The 14089-nt window shown below is 44.9% G+C and overlaps 2 pseudogenes; both read right to left on the reverse strand.

The window, feature by feature from the left end:
- Positions 1 to 2865: 2865 nt before the first annotated feature.
- LOC139179755 (small nuclear ribonucleoprotein Sm D1 pseudogene) lies at positions 2866 to 14074 on the reverse strand (annotated as a pseudogene).
- On the reverse strand, positions 9069 to 9166 carry LOC139179845 (U6 spliceosomal RNA; annotated as a pseudogene).
- Positions 14075 to 14089: the final 15 nt, after the last annotated feature.

A 14089-nucleotide genomic window follows, 5' to 3' on the forward strand; every position in this document is an offset into this window, starting at 1 on the left:
TTGCAGACTATAATGGGTGTTCCTGGATCCGTTATTTCATTGAGTGCTACAAAAGCAGTGAACTTCTAATTTCAGCATTCTTTATGCATTTTTAAGCCAGTATTTTTCTCCCAAGAACTTCCCTCATTGCCCATTATCCTGCATAGGAGCTGCTATTGACACCACAACCACATCTCTCTGGGCTCCCTTTGAGTTGACCATATACACTGACAGCTGCCCATCCCAAACGCCCATGTCTTTCTGCTTCTTTGGATATAGCATCAGTTGCCAGGAATCTCACCTGAGGTGGATCCCTTATGTTGTTGCCTTAGATCTTGAAGGATATGAAATAAATGACTATGATATGAGGTGTAGAGTTGGCTGGTTTTTCTTTACTGCCCTAGAAAATTTGGAAAAAGGAGAACAACAGACTCAGGGCAGCCAATGAAACCTAGCACCAAAAGACTTGCCCACATGGCAGCACCTAAAGAGATTCTCATTTCCTGTATCTGGAGGAAAGTCTATGTTAAAAACAGACCCAGCAGGAGAGGATAGAAAGAAGGCACCAAAGTAACATTCGAAGAGATGATGGCTGAGAAATTTCTAAAATTAATGAAAGACCCGAATTCACATATTCAAGAAGCTCAGTAAATCCTAAGCAGGATAAATACCAAAACACTGTACTTCGGCATTCCAGAATCAAACTTCTGAAAGTCAAAGGTATAGAGAGAAAAATCTAAAATATCCACAGGAAAAAACATACATTAAACTCAGGGGAATAGCAATAACAATGGCTTACTTCTTAAGAGTAATTATAGAAACCAGAACAAACGGAATGATGCCTTTTAGGTGCTGAAAGGAGAAGCCCTTGCTAACCTAGCCATCTATGGCTAGTGAAAATATTCTGTAAAAACTAAGGCAAACTAAAATAGATAGCCAGTGGGAATTTGCTGTCTGACACGGAGAGCTTTACCTGGTGCTCTGTGACAACCTAGAGGGGTGGGAGGGAGTCTCAAGAGGGAGGCGATATGTGTATACCTATGGCTGACTTGTGTTGAAATATGACAGAAACCAATACAACACTGTAAAGGAATTATGTTTCAATTAAAAATAAAATATTTTAAAAAACAAAGGCAAATTTTTTTAGACAAACAAAAGCTGAGAGACTTTGTCTCCAATAGATCTGCACTAAAAGACCACCACCATGCCCCCCTCCCAAGGCAGAAGGAACATATTCCAAAGCTAGTTTGGAACTTTAGGATAGAAGGAAGAAACATGGAATATACAAATAAATGGAGAAAATTTTAAAATTATGGAAAACAGTATGGCAATTCCTCCAACAATTAAACATAGAATCCCATCAGATCAGATCAGATCAGTTGCTCAGTCATGTCCGACTCTTTGCAACCCCATGAATCGCAGCACGCCAGACCTCCCTGTCCATCACAAACTCCCGGAGTTAATTGAGACTCATGTCCATCGAGTCAGTGATGCCATCCAGCCATTTCATCCTCTGTCGTCCCCTTCTCCTCTTGCCCCCAATCCCTCCCAGCATCAGAGTCTTTTCCAATGAGTCAACTCTTCGCATGAGGTGGCCAAAGTACTGGAGTTTCAGCTTTAGCATCATTCCTTCCAAAGAAATCCCAGGGCTGATCTCCTTCAGAATGGACTGATTGGATCTCCTTGCAGTCCAAGGGACTCTCAAGAGTCTTCTCCAACACCACAGTTCAAAAGCATCAATTCTTCGGCACTCAGCCTTCTTCATAGTCCAACTCTCACATCCATACATGACCACAGGAAAAACCATAGCCTTGACTAGATGAACCTTTGTTGGCAAAGTAATGTCTCTGCTTTTGAATATGCTATCTAGGTTGGTCATGACTTTCCTTCCAAGGAGTAAGCGTCTTTTAATTTCATGGCTGCAGTCACCATCTGTAGTGATTTTGGAGCCCAGAAAAATAAAGTCTGACACTGTTTTCACTGTTTCCCCATCTATTTCCCATGAAGTGATGGGACCGGATGCCATGATCTTCGTTTTCGGAATGTTGAGCTTTAAGCCAACTTTTTCACTCTCCTCTTTCACTTTCATCAAGAGGCTTTTGAGTTCCTCTTCACTTTCTGCCATAAGGGTGGTGTCATCTGCATAGCTGAGGTTATTGATATTTCTCCTGGCAATCTTGATTCCAGCTTGTGTTTCTTCCAGTCCAGCGTTTCTCATGATGTACTCTGCATATAAGTTAAATAAACAGGGTGACAATATACAGCCTTGACGAACTCCTTTTCCTATTTGGAACCAGTCTGTTGTTCCATGTCCAGTTCTAACTGTTGCTTCCTGACCTGCATACAAATTTCTCAAGAGGCAAAATAGGTGGCCTAACAGAAGCAGAAGATATTAAGAAGAGATGGCAAGAATACACAGAAGAACTGTACAAAAAAGATCTTCACGACCCAGATAGAATCCCATATTATCCTGCAATTCAACTTCTGGATATATACCTCAAAGCATCAAAAGCAGGGCTTGGACAGATACCTGAACGTTGACACTGCATTCACAGCAGCTATTATTAACAACTTACAAAAGGTGGAAACCATCCAAATAGCTAGTGACAGACGAATGGATAAACAAAGGTGGTGTACCTGCAGTGGAATATTATTCAGCCTTAAAAAAGGAAGTTCTGACACATGCTGCAACATAGGTAAACCTTAAAGACACTATGCTAAGTGAAATAAGGCAGACACAAAAGTCAAGCATTGCATGTTTGTCTTAGCCAAAGCACTTGGAAGTCAAATTCACAGAGACATGATGGTGCTGGGCGGGTGGGGCGGGGGAGGGGATGAGGAGTTAAGTGTTTAAAAAAATTTTTTTTGAAACTGATGGTGGTATTGGTTGCGCAACAAATATGTATTTAATGCCACTAAAGTGTATGCTTAAAAATGGTTAAAGGAGTATATCTAATGTCTTGTATATTTTTCCATATAAAAACGTTTTAAAGACTACTAAGTGTTTAGGGCAACAATAATTACAGCGTATGCTGAGGTTTCTAATTCGCGTAAACTACAGAACAACGCAGAAGGCTGAGGGAAGAGGTATGAACGGAACTGTATTGTTGTCCATTTCTTACATCTTTCCTGAAGTTGCAAAATGCAGCTTAAGGTAGATTGTAATAAAGTAAAAGGCATACTGTAATCTTGAGATTAACCATTTGAAAAAATGTATAAAAAGGTATAATTAAATGTCATAGAGGCGATAAAACAATAATAAAAACAATTCTTATTTATCCCAAAGATTAAATAAAGGAAAGGAAGAACAAAAAAATCAGCTGGAACAAATGGAAAACAAGTAGCCAGATGACAGATACAATCGCTAAAAGAGATTGCCTGACAGAGTTAAAAAAAAAAATCAACAACAAACCAATTGTATGCTTCTCAACAAGTGACACACTTCAAGCATAAGGACATAAAAAGCTGAAAACATTAAGACAAAAAAAGGTATACCCTGCAAATACCAACTCTAACAGAGCTGCTGCTGCTGCTGCTAAGTCGCTTCAGTCATGTCCGACTCTATGCGACCCCACAGACAGCAGCCCACCAGGCTTCCCCTTCCCTGGAATGGTGACCCTATTAATAACAATGTAGATTGTAAGACAGAGTACTATCAGAGATACAGAGGGTCATTTCTTAATGATAAATTCAACAGAATGACATAACAAACCTAAATGGATTTGAGTCTAATAACAGAGCTTCAACGTACAGGGAGAAAAAAACTGGCAGACTAAAAGGAGAAACAGGCAAACCCACAAGCATATTTGGATGTTTTAACACTGCTGCCTTGGCAGTTAGTAAAAATAAAGAAATAAACACAGACAAAAGCATTAATGAGTATATAGAAGATGTGAGCAATACTCTCAATTAACTTGACCTAATTGACACTTATAGAACATTCCAACCAAGAACAGCAGGATGCACATTCTTGTCAAGCGTGCGCGGAACAGTCACCAAGAGAGACCTTGTACTTGGGTCATAAAACAAGTCTCAGTACATTTCAAAAGACTGAAATCATACCAGACATATTTTCTGATCACAGTGGAATTAGAGTTTAAGATGGTTTCAACTTATATCTATTGTGAAATAATTACTGCAAAATTTAATTAGCACCCATCATCTCATATGGAGACTAAATAGAGTTCCCTCGTCACTCTAAATCACAGGACACAGCCCGAGTTCAGACTGAGTTATGACGCAACCTCACACTCACTAAGGGGTATCAAGCAAGGTTGACAGATTTGGCCAGTGAAGAAACACACCTTTTTATTTTTAATTTACTTTGGCGTGCTGTGTGCGAGGTTTGCAGCATCTCAGCTCCCTGACCAAGGGTCGAACCCATGCCTTTTGCAGTGGAAGCACGGAGCCCTAACCACTGGACAACCCGGGAATTTCCGAAACAAATCTTTTTCAATTCAGACAGTTTATCATGTACATCGAGAGCAAAAGCAAGATCAGTTAGGGTGGCAGCTTCCCATGACCCTTCAAAAGGATGACCCCAAAACAAGAGATGACAATGCAACATGAGGGGTGGGGCATCCTGACAGCCAGGAGTCAGTTCTTCGCAGTTTGATAACCTGCAGCTGTACTCTAAGACGTGCAAGGCAGAAAGCCTCCTATGTCATTAGAGCCCAGGAGGAAAGGAGAAAAAGGCCTTCCTGGAAGAGGGAGAGGAAGCCCCTCCATAAGCTCCCTAAGTTCTCATGTTCTGGGAGGATCACACCGGGTTCTGCCAAGGTTGAGGTCAGCTGTGGTTAAGTCTTGCCTACATGACCCAGGTAGAGATGCACGTGATCGCCAGGGCCACGAGGAGGAACCATTTCCCTTTCAGGGTTAAGACTTCTCTTCCTTCCCCAGCTAAGGCTGGAGGCAGGAGAGAGCCTTCAGTCCAGGGAGGCGATTGTGGGTGGATTCTGTCCCCTCGCTTTCTTGTTACTGTCTTGATCCTGGTGGGGGCCGAGAGACAGAGGGGGGAAGGTGACGAGGCGGTTCCTACCTAGCTGGATGCCTCGGCGTTCTCTCAGCCTGGCCAAAGTCTAGAGAGGGCTCCTCCTGTGGGCACTTGCTTGTATGCTTCAGAGGACCAAATATTGAAGAATCTTTCTGAGGTATCTCCTGCCACGTGATCTAAAGAACCTCCAGACGTGCCGACTCCTCTGTCCTGAGGTCGCAGGCTGCTTAAAAGACGTTTTCAGACCTGAGATGGAGAACCAGTCACCCTTTCTCAGATGCAAGGGACCAGGTGGAAAGCACCATGCCCCACGTGCCTCCTTGGAAGGAACTCAGCACACCTGTAGCTCCTTTTCTCCTTCTCCCTTCTCTCAACTCTTCCACATGCTCGAACTAGGGGAGTGGATTCAGGAGACACAGAATCAGCCGATGAGCATTTATTAATCTTTCCAAAGAAGCAGCTTTTGGTTTCATTGATTTTTCTGTATTGATTTCCTCTTTGATCTTTATTATTTCCATTTTTTTCCCTGTTTACTTAATTTGCTCTGCTTTTCCTGGTTTCTTAAAACTGAAGCTGAAAAAAAAAAAAAACCGAAGCTCAAATCATTGATTTCAGACCTTTCTTCTTTTCTAAAGACAGACATTTAGTGCTGTAAATCTCTCCTGAGGTTCTGTTAGAGCAGCTTCCCACACCTTCTAATGTTGTGCTTTTATTTTCATTCAGTTGAAAATACTCTCTAGGGCTTCCCTGGTAGTTCAGTGGTTAAGAATTAGCCTTGCAGTGCAGGGCACACCCGGTAGATCACTGGTCTGGGAAGATCCCACATGCCTCGGGGCAGCTAAGCCTGAGCCACACAACTATTGAGCCTGAGCTCTAGAGCCTGGGAACCAGAGCTACTGAAGCCCGGGCACCCTAGAGCCCACGCTCCAGGAGAGAAGCCCACACTCCACGAGAGGAGCCAACACAATGAGAAGCCCACGCACCGCAATCAAGAGTAGCCCCTGCTCAATGGAACTAGAGAAACACCCAGCAACAAAGACCCAGCACAGCCCCAAATAGCTAACTAAATAATTATAAAGAAAAAGCAATCTCTAATTTCCTTTTTGACTTATCCTTTGATGTATTTAGGAGTGTGTGATTTAACTTCCAAACATGTGGGGATTTTCCAAGGATCTTTCTGTTACTGATTTCTCATTTAACTCCATGTGGTCCGTGCATATGACTTGAACCCTCTTGATTTTATTGGGACTTGCCTCATGATGTATCTTGGTGAATGGCCACTATTCACTTGAGAGACTTTGTATTCTTTTTTTATTGAGTGGAGCATTCTACACGTGTCCATGAGGTCAAGTTAGTTGATGGCGTTTTTAAGTCTTCTTATTCCTGTTGCTTTTCTGCTTATTTTTCTATCAACTATTGAGTAGTACTGAAATCTCTGACTACAATTTATGAATACCCATTTCTCCTTGTACTTCTCTTAGTTTTTGTTTTATGTATTTTGAATCTCTATTGTTAGTGTACATAATTGTTTAGGATTGTTATGCCCTCTTGATTAACCGACCCATTTATGATTATGAAATGATCTTCTTGGTCCTTGGTAAATATTCTTTACTCTAAAATCTATTTTATATGATATTAACATAGCCACTTCAGTTACCTTTTGATTAGTGACAGCATAGCATATCATTTTCTTTCCTTTTACTTTTAACCTATTTCTGTCCCCGTTAAACAACAACTTCCCATTCTTTCCACCCCCAGGGCCTGGTGTTCCACTTTCTGTCTCTAAGCATTTGCCTATTCTAGGCACCTCATATACTTTCTGAATCTTTACTTCCTTTGAAGAGTTGGAGTATTATTTATGTTAATTCTTTAAATGTTTGGTAGAATTCACCATTGAAGCCATCTGGTTTTGGACTTTCCTTAGTCGAGGGGTTTTTGATTACTGATGCAATCTCCTTATTAGTTACAGGCCTGCTAAATGTTTCTATTTTGTCTTGTGTCACTTGAGGCAATTTCTGTATTTCAATAAACTTGTCCATTTCTCTTGGATTATTTAGTTTCTCGGCACACAGCTGTTCATGGGCTTCCCAGGTGGCACCAGTGGTAAAGAATCCACCTGCCAACGCAGGAGACACAAAAGACTTGGGTTGGTCTCTGGGTCTGGAAGATCCCCTGGAGAAGGAAATGGCACCCCACTCCAGTATTCTTGCCTAGAAAATTCCATGGACAGAGGAGTCAGGCGGGCTACAGTCCATGGGGTCCCAAAGAGTTGCACACGACTGAGTAAACAGGCATATAATTGTTCATAGTATTCTCTTCCAGTATTTTTTACAATAAAGTCAATAGTAATGTCTCCACTTTTATTTCTAATTTTAGTTTTTTTTTAGTTTCTTTTGCCAGTCTGGTTAAAGGTTTGCCAAATTTGTTGATCTTTTCAAAGAACCGACTTTTTAATTTCATTAATTTTCTCTACATTTTCCCTTCATTTTTTGCAAAATATTCTTGCTGGGTATAGAATTCTAGGTTGACAGTTTTAAAGATGTTAATCTACTGTTATTTTGCTTGCATTATTTCCAAGGAGAAAACTATTGTCCAAGGAGAAACGGGTAATATGTCTCTTTTCTCTGCTTTTAAGATTTTCTCCTTATCCCTGACTTTAAGCAATTTGAGTATGATATGTCTTGATACAATTTTCTTTTTTTTTTTACAGTTAAAACATTTTTTGTTATTGGCATTTGACTTAAAATGAGCTTCCACAGTTTTTAAAACAGACAAGATAATACAAAGTATTGTCAGAGTATTCACAATTTGCATTGTGTATATGTTTTCCTTTCAGCCTGTTAGTCCCATGAAGTCAGGAGTCATGTTTATTCACAACTTCTGCTTTACTGTAGGTCCCCACCTTGATGAACACTGGGTCCCTTTGCCTTCTGCTTGCATTCAACTATACTTTGAGATAGTAGTCTTGAGAGACATTATCGCCTAGGACCCCCTCTTCCTCTTCCTCTGCCTCGGCCACGTCCTCTTCCTCGGCCTCGGCCTCTTCCTGCAACAGCTTCCCTTTTCTTAGACTTCACCTTTGGTTCCACACCCACGAGTAGTGTATCCAGAGGTAAGCTGTCTGGCAGAATAAAATACCAAATGTTATTTCCTCGAATACTCAGTGTTTCCAGCTGTACAGGTTCTCTGTTCTTCAGGGTCATTTTCACTGCTTTAAGATGTGTATTCATACTGACATTTACACATGTGATTGTTCCATGGACCTGTGTTCCATTCTTTAATTCAATGGTTACAGTTTCATGACTCAATTTCATCAAAAATCTCGCGAGCTTCATCCTGGTGGTGCCGTCACCCTTTCGGCCGATAGGACACGAAATCCGACCACTGAGAGCTGAGGTTGGGTGTATGAATGGCCAGAAACACTTACCCTCGGGGCTCTGATGTCAACATAATTTTCTTAATGTTTCTTGCACTTAGGGTTTTGTTGAGTTTCTTGGATCTGTAGGTTTACAGTTTGCATCAAATTTTGAAAAATTTTAGCAATGATTGCCTTAATTTTGGGGGTCCTCTTATCTCTCCCTCTCCCCTCCTCTAGGGACTCCAATTACACGTATATTTAGCTGTTTGAAATCATCCCACGTTTCACTGCTGCTCTGCTCATTTTAAAAACAGCTTATCTTAATTTTGTTTATCTTTATTGTGACTACATATAAATATTTCTCATAAAAGTTGCCACTTAAAAATGTATACGACACCATTCTTTATAGATTGGAGAAAGTAACCCTTTTTGTGAGTACATAATGAAAATAAACTGTTCTCCTTATTAGGGCAAAATGAAAACCATACACAGATTGTCACTGCGAAGTTAAAACACTTCAACTCTTTAAACAGTGGAGTTGCATCTGCTTCTAGACATAAGATCAATGTCTGACTATTGCTTTCCTTTTTTTTTTTTTTTTTTGATGTTAGCAGTTGTTGAAGCCTAATGCCTACATTTGTTTATTTGCTGGGAGTTTCAAAATAATATTCAAATTATGTCTCCTTTTTTATTTACTTATTAATTGGAATATATAAAGAGATGCTTACAATCATCTACTACAAAATAGAAAGCTTCACACATTTGCATGTCATCCTTGCTCAGAGAATAATAATCTCTGTATTGTTGCAGTTTTAGTGTATGTGCTGCCAAAGCGCCATTTTAGACAGTTTTAAGCGTACAATTCAGGGGCATTAATTACATTTACATCATTGTGCAACCATCATAGCAACTTCCAAAACATTTTCATCACCCCACACAGAAATTCTGGACCCATTAAGCAACTTTCTGCTCCCCTTTCCCCTAGTCCCGGGTAACTTCTCATCTACTTTTTGTCTCTGTGAATTTGATGGTGTTCTTTAAAGCTTCTGGGCACCACATTTTCATCTCAATTAGTTTCCAAATATGTGTCCAACTTAAACAGCTCTAAGTTGAAAATCATAACGCAAACATCGACATGAGCATAAAACCTTTAATTAGCTTTCTGTATCCAGTGCCAGACAAAGAGAATAAGGTCAGTGAGAGATCATTTTTCCAGAACCACACAAGCCTCCTCTCCCCTCTAAGAAAGACCTGGCTCCTTGGCCAGTTCTCTTCCTACCATTAGGATTCTTCATTCATGTTAAAGTAGAAACCAGGAGGTTAATTTTTGCTACGTCAACCGTCAGATCAGGCACCAGCTGAGGCCTTTTTGGATGGTGGGTATCTGATTCCTCATCACACCAACGTTTCTCTGCTCTTTCTGAACATTCTGTTTCAAAAAAGGCCATCTGTCCTCACTCTTTAGAGCACGGCTGTTCACCTGACATCCTAGGATGGTTTGTGGAGAAACCATACACTGAGCCCATGAACTTCAATGGGAATGAAATGATATCTTTGTTTTAATTAACCTCTCACTAAAAACTACATCTCTAGGCTTTCCTAGTGGCTCAGTGGTAAAGGATCTGCCTGCCAATGCAGGGGTCATGGGTTCGATGGCACATCTAAGCTAAGCCATCTGAATCTAAACAGCTAAGCCCATGTGCCACTATGAAGCCCGCACATCCTAGAGCCTGTCCCACAAGAGATGCCACCGCATCGACAAGCCCTCGCACGGCAACTAAAGAGCAGCCCCCACTCGCCGCAACTGGACAAGGCCCACGGGCATCAGTGAAGACCCAGCGCCGTTATAAATAAATAAATCTTAAAAAAAACATTTCCTTCATTTAAGGAGAAATCACAGCAATAGTAACAGCACCTGACATGTTCCCACCCGTAGAAACCAGTGATCCTTTCATATCATATCTTGGTTGTTGCAGAAACCTTGAAATATTGTTTATACTCAGACTACTTTGAAATTACCTTAGTCCACAGAGGCACTGCTAGAGCTTGCTATTTAAAGTGTTAATAAACAAAACACAAATAATACACATCATGAGTTAAAAAAATATTTTGATTATTTTTTGATTACATTTAATATTTCAACTGAATTTCAGTATAGTTGGTTTTCTTTGCAAGATGACATATTTTACTTTAGAGTTTTAAAAAATGTTTTGAGCCTGTGCAGGGGTCCCTACCCTTCACCAGACTGCCAAGAGGTCTGAGGCACAGAAAAGAGATTAAGAACCCCTGGTCTTGGGGGAGCGCTGCAGAAGACTTCCTCCCTGCAGGATGGCCTTTGAGGCCAGATGCATCTTTTTAAAGGATTTTGGTGGAAGGATTGAGACTCATTACTCAGCATTTACAATGTTGCAATGTGTACCACTTGGCTGTCTCTTAATACTAGGCAGATAAGAACCTTTCTAGGAGATTTCCCTAGAAAGGTTCCCAAAGCAGGAGGTGTGCGTTCAGTCCCTGGTTGGGGAACTAGATCCCGCATGAGGCAACTAAGTGTTGGTTGGCAACTAAAGAGCCCACATGTTGCAATGAAGCTAGAGAACCCGGCTGCACAGCGAAGATCCAGGGCAACCAAATAAGATTTTTGTTTTTAAAGAATCCTTATAGGTGCCAGGAATTTTACTTCTACCACAAAAGGGCTCACACTTGGCTGAGTTAGCAGTGCCCACCAGAAAAAAAAAAATGATTTGAACCATCATTGGTACACCAGTTTCATTTCTGAAGGAAACTGATACCTTCAGAGCCACGAAACTCCAGGCTTTCTATTTTGATGGGGGCGCGGGTGAGGGCCTCGCCCTCCTCCAGCTCACATACCGCAGTGCTATGACGGTGACCTCCTTGGAGCAGGTTCAGCCTCACGTCTGGAGACAGGACACAGGAGTTCTTGCTTCTTGGCCTGGCTGGTGGGTGGCTAAGGATGGGAAAACCCACCCCATGTGGTCGGACCTGGGCGCCCTCGCGGGGAGACCCTGCACCCTCGGTTTACCCTGGAGCCCTCTGAGACCCCGTCACCCTTGGTCAAGTGCACGTCCTGATCTAGCCTCAGTGTGGATCTGCCTCTGGGTCGAGGGCCCCCCCGAGGAGATCGTATACACGGCAGCGGCTTGCCCCTCCACGGCTCTCAGCGCTTCATCCTGAAGATTCTCAGGTACACCAAGTCACCCTGGTGGGGCTCATGGAGGGGCGTGCCGAGCCCCACCTCTTACCTGAAGAAGAGCTGGGGGACGGACAGTGAAGGCCTGGATGACGTGGTCCTGGGCTGGAGAGACTGACTGTCCTTCAGAGCCTCTTGGTGAAGACAGCAAGATGTCTCTTCTCTCTCTTTAGCCATGGGGTGGGGTCTCGTTCTCCACAGCCCCTTCCAGGTGGAGCAATCCAGGCGGGTCCAGCAGGGGCCGTACTATCCTCCAAGCCTCAAGCCAGGGATCCCCTGGCCCCCGTCCCATCCTCCGCCCTCCCATCAGTCTATGGATGGTCCTTCCTCCATCACTGGTCTTCTCCCTGTCCTGGCCCAGTTTATCACCCCCCATGCATCACTGCAACCTCCCTGGCTTATTTTTGCCCCTTCCAACCCATCCTTGGGGCTTCCCCGGTAGCTCAGACATAAAGAATAGACCTGCAATGTGCAAGAGCTGGGTTCCATTCCTGGGCTGGGAAGATTCCCTGGAGAAGGGGAATGGCAACCCACTCCAGCATTCTTGCCTGGGAAATCTCATGAAGAGAAGCCTGGCGGGCTATAGTCCATGGGGTCACAAAGAGTCGGACACAACTGAGCAACTAACACTTTCACTTTGACCCATCCTCCCCTCATCCTTAGACCCCAGGCTGCTGGGTCTAAAACTGACCATCTCCACTCCCATTTCAGACTGGTTCTTGTTCCCCCAAACCCTCCATTTCTGGCCTGGCACTCAAGGCTCTCTCAACCCAGCTGGTCTCATTCTCCCACTCCCTGCCCCCAGCCCCCTCCCCCCTATCACTGGGTCCTCCCACTCACCGGGCATAGCTCATCTGTCTGGCTGCCCACCCAGCTACCCCAGGCACCTGCGGGCCTGGCCAGGCACCAGGCAGGCATCTGAAATGCTTGCTGAGGAGCAAATCTTAAGGATGTCGCTACAATCTGTGCAATTGCTATGGTTTCCCCAGCGTCCCACCGAGTCTGGGCTTTCTGGCAGGACCACTTTGAGTGATAGGCCTGAAGGTCTCACCCTGGAGGTCACGCTGTGGAGAGCGCCCCTCTTTTCTCTTGACCTCTTGGTGCCAGGCCTCCATACCACACCCCTTGGAGGGCCCTGGGTGATGGCTGTCATCTCTTCCACCGTTCTCCCCTGAATCCACTTTAACCTTGGGGACACCTTAGGAATAGTGCCTGTCATCCATACCGAGTGGGCGCAGATCCTTTCCCCCTGTTTCATGCTCTGGGCCCCCATTTCAGCTTTCGGTGCTTTTTGCTTACTCCCTGGCCCAGATTCCTGCTTTGAGCTCTCAGCTGGTAGATCGTTTCAGGAAGGAGGGACAGACAGCTGAAGAATGGCAGACCACACATTCAAGTCTCCATTCTGCCCATGAGGTCACCTCCAAACCCTTCCACTGAGGCAGCAAGGATGAAGCCTCAGGCTTGGGGGTGATGTCTGGGGCTCACCCGTTTTGCCAGAGGGGAGACACCAGCTGATGGAGAGGCAGATGGCAGCCAGACAGAGCTCTCACCAGCCCCCTGTCCTCTGTCCAGCTTGAGCCTCACCCCAAACCCTGGCTCTGTGGGATGGCGGTTTGCACTTGGCCTGGTGTAGACCCCAACCCACCAGGGCCCAGGGCAAAAGCACAGACGGGTTCCAGCCACAAGGATGGGGACGCCAGAAGCTGAGTTACAGGCTGTTCTGAGCACCAGCCTGGCACTCCCTCACCGTGGTGGCAGCAGGGGTGAAGCCAGGTCACTTCCTGGTCATCGTGGGAGTCGGGACTGGGTAACTCAGGCAGCAAAGCTCTGGGTGCCCTCCGGGGCGCTGTAGCCCCCCATATGGGGGAAGGCTTGCAGGGGCGGTCCCTGGAGGATGAACTGTCTGGGGCTCTGAGATGCATACGGATGCAGGCCCTACAGGAGCGCTCCTGGGCAGAGGGACCATAGGTCTGTGGCCCCAGGGGGGAGGCTGAGTTTGTACGGGGGGAGGGGGTGGGGGCTTTGGCTCAGCAGGAACAAGATCCTTCTCAGGAGAACCACTGCCCGAGGGTGGGGTGCTGGGACCTGGAGCTGGCCGGGTCTCCAGGTGGGAGCCACAGCTGGACCTCCGCCTGCAGGGGAGAGTGGGGTCAGAGGCTCTCTGGGCCAGCTGCAAGTTTGAATCTAGATCAAAGGTGAGAACCCCAGCCTCTCGAACTGCCCAGTCCCCCAGTGGGATGGTGCGGAGGATTCCTGTCCACACTGCCAGGACCTCAGTGAGGAAGCCAAGGTCCCGGTCCTTCTCCTCTCCAGGGTCCCGCTCTCACCGGCCCTACTGTCACGCCTCATCTTTCCTCTGCCCTCCCCACCTCCCGTTCTTACCCCCAAAGCTCAACTCCACCTCTGGCCCAGCTCTGCCAAAGCCCCCTCCCCAATCCCTGTGGGCTTCTTGGGCCCAGCGCTTTATTTCTGCACCTTTCAGGTACTGCCGCCGCTTGTCTCCTAGCCTCACTCGCCCAACGCCCAACGGGGAGGCCGGGCCCCCTGAGAC

Source organism: Bos indicus, chromosome 25 (assembly GCF_029378745.1).
Source record: "Bos indicus isolate NIAB-ARS_2022 breed Sahiwal x Tharparkar chromosome 25, NIAB-ARS_B.indTharparkar_mat_pri_1.0, whole genome shotgun sequence".
Lineage (NCBI taxonomy): Eukaryota > Metazoa > Chordata > Mammalia > Artiodactyla > Bovidae > Bos > Bos indicus.